Raw genomic sequence first — 3,326 nt, 5'->3', positions numbered from 1 at the left:
TATAATCACCTCCTTCGCAAGGGTAAATCCACAATAAGGAAGGAAACCAAGCAACTGAATCCCAAATCTATTATGTGTTCAGTGCTACCATACATCAAATTTGCCTACAGGCTTTTGGAGACAATTTCAATTGAGATCTCCACAGACATTTTTGTGCATGAAAACTGAAGAGGAGAGCACTGATAACTCCAACTTGGGTGGGAGAAAAGACAATAGCAACTGGCTAGGCAAATCCACTCTGGCCCATGGGACATCAGAGAAGGCTTACAGACATGTGAAAGTTCTCCGATCAGGCCCAGGCTGTATATAGTCCCTTGAGCAACAGAAGAGCAGAGGCCTAGCCACAATGTGGATAGAAATGATGGTCCTATCTATAGACTGGGCCTAGGATTCATAAGCTACCTTTTTACATTTTAAATCAGGCCAGCCTCACTTTAAATACAAAAACCACCAGTTTCTTTAATAATGTTATTATTTCTGTGCATTGACATGTAAAATTACTACTATTTTAAGACTACGCTGTAAATCACTATTAGAATGGAGGGCTTTTGGTTCATTTTGACCCTTTTGCAAATAATTGGATTATCTTGTCTGATTAGATACAATTCTGGATATGACAGTATTAATAACACAATACATAATGGTCGTAGGACTAGTGGCTGGGGATGGCGATGTTCCTTTAGTAGCCACGGTCGTAGAAGGTGTAGTACTTGCTGAAGTTGAACCTGAGATTAAATATAAAAGACACAGGAATATCAATAAAACAGAATGGGATTAGATTGAAATACTAGATTTGGCTTTATCATAATTTTCCACCTATAAAACACTTCTGTGCATATATTTTCTCCATTTTTATATTTTATTATCTTTCTTTCCTTTAAAAATTTAGGTGGCTGGGTCCTTTTGGCCCCACCGCTTTTCCAACATTAGCTGGCTGTCATTGGTAATCTGCTAACAGAGCCCCTGTGTTGACAGACAACATGGCTACACAACCCACCCTAGCCTGGCCAGCGTCTCACAGTTTGGAAGAAGTACAGTACAGTATATGGTGGCATTTGTTCTACTATTCTGCACCCATTACACATCCCAGTGAAGTGGCTATCTCCTCTCATGTTGGATGCTTCATAATTAATAAATTAATATTTAAGCATCTTAAGTTTAGTAAACTCTAAGGTGACTGGACACTGGCAAACAAAGCTGTATGGACACTCCTATATCACCCCTCCTACTCCCAGCAAGCCTCAGATTTGTAGCAAGCAATATGTAGTGAATCATAGGAAAGCAGAGGGCAAGCACCTATGTTGTGTAGAGTACTTCAAGAAAAGGATTTTACAGATAAGACAACCCTCCTATATTCTTAATCGTACACTACAGGATACAAGATCAGGGGACATTCAAATGGGGAGTGGGCATCACAGCAAACAAAGACTAACAGGCCCACAAAACAAACGGGTCAAGAGAAGAGTTTAATAGAACTCATAAATCAGCCTGAAGCACTTTATGATTGAAACTTGTACCAGATCAGGCTTAAACTTAAATGTGTGCCCAGAAGACCAAATGGCAGCCATGTAAATCTTGGGGGAAAAAAGCCTGATAATGGAAGCCAATGAAGCAATAACAGATCTGGTTGAGTGCACCTTAACAGGGGAGGGTGGAACCTTATTTGTTTTAGAGAATAGGCTGAAATGATGACTTGTCTAATACACAGCAATGGTGGGATGACCCTCATAGATGACAAATATGCTGCACAGCTTACACTACATGAAAATAGTGGAGATAAATTCTTATCCCTATGCAACACAGAAGATAAGCCATTCACTCAAAGACGCACCTCTTAGATGTGATAGCAATGAGGAGGCAACCTTGTGAGTGTGGGTAGACCAATAGGTTCAAAAGATTGTTTCTAGGGAACCGGCAGAACTGGGCTGAAATCCTACGGAATCACTGGGGAACAACGCGAGAGACACCCCGTACAAAGGCTTTCACGAATGGAGTGAGAAGCAAGTGATCTTTGCAAAAAAGAATAGCAAGGGCCAAAATCTTTCCCTTGATGGTACTCAAGGCCAAATGCTGATCCAGACTGGTTTGGAGAAAAGACAGTTTTCGTCCCAAGGAGGACTTAAAGGGATAAAACATCCTAGCATTCGTCCCAAGGAGGACTTAAAGGGATAAAACTTCCTAGCATCACCATGCAAAGTAAGCCTTCCAGGTGCAATGGTAGACTTTACAGGAAGAGTTTGACTAGATGAGCAGCGCTAAGATATAATTAGTACCAAGCGAACCTATACCAATAAATTTATATATCAGTGAGGGGTGAAAAGAATAAATTAAGTGACTTCAAACTACTAAAACTACTTAAATAGTGTTGATTGAAAGCTGCTGTAATATAGACCCGTAGGGTCTAATAGATGAATATTGACTAAATATACAGCGCTAAAATGTTCAATTTGTAAATAATACTTAGACTTTACAGGAAGTCTACTTTCTAGTCTTTAAAGCGTATTTTCACTTTAGATTTCACCTTTTAGATGTTTTTCTTTGGCGACAGCCTTTGCTCAGATTTAAAACTACTCCGAGAAGTATGAAAGTAAAAGTAGAGGGACAAACTGAGGGGAACAGCCTGAGCTTCCTCTCAATAACATACAATGCTTCTAAATCTTTAACCCTTTGTTAGGACAGACAGTATTCAAATCTAATTTACTTCAATGAAATCTGCCAGCACACTACAGACAGGGTTCATTAGAGTAGACAAATTTCCACAGTCCCCTTCTTAACATTACATAGGGGAAATGCTAGGTAGGATTTTTCAGCAAGTAAAAAGCACCTAAAGATTTAAGAAGCAATTTTTAAATATGTATTTTGTTATGCAGGACAGTGGACCAGCCCCTGGGAGAGAAGATTTGGAAGGGCCTATGGACAGTCTGCCAGAAGTTCAAGAATGTCCAAGTACTATGTCTTTCTAGGCCAATTCGGTGCAATGAGGATCACCGGAATACCCGCCATCTCAATCCTGCGGAGAAGGAGTTTCAAAGACGGACAGGTGTAGATCACGTTTAACTGATTCAATGGAGACACCAGAGCATCCACTGCAAAGGCCTGAGGGTCTCTGGCTCTGGTCCAGTTTGATATTGAACCTGGATGCAAGGAGTCCAGTGACTGAGCACATTACAGGCCAGCCCCACAACTTTCTTCCCGGGAGGGTCTGGGTACAGTCTGCCAAGGCTCTGCTGAGGAGAAACCCAATCCAGATAGCTGAGGCACCACAGTGGCTAAGAGCATCATCAGGGAAACCTGCTAGAAGAATATTGCAGAAAAATCTCAGTGAA

This window comes from Nanorana parkeri, unplaced genomic scaffold (assembly GCF_000935625.1).
Source record: "Nanorana parkeri isolate BGI_ZX_2015 unplaced genomic scaffold, ASM93562v1 scaffold235, whole genome shotgun sequence".
NCBI lineage: Eukaryota > Metazoa > Chordata > Amphibia > Anura > Dicroglossidae > Nanorana > Nanorana parkeri.
Note: the sequence above shows the minus strand (reverse complement) of the source record.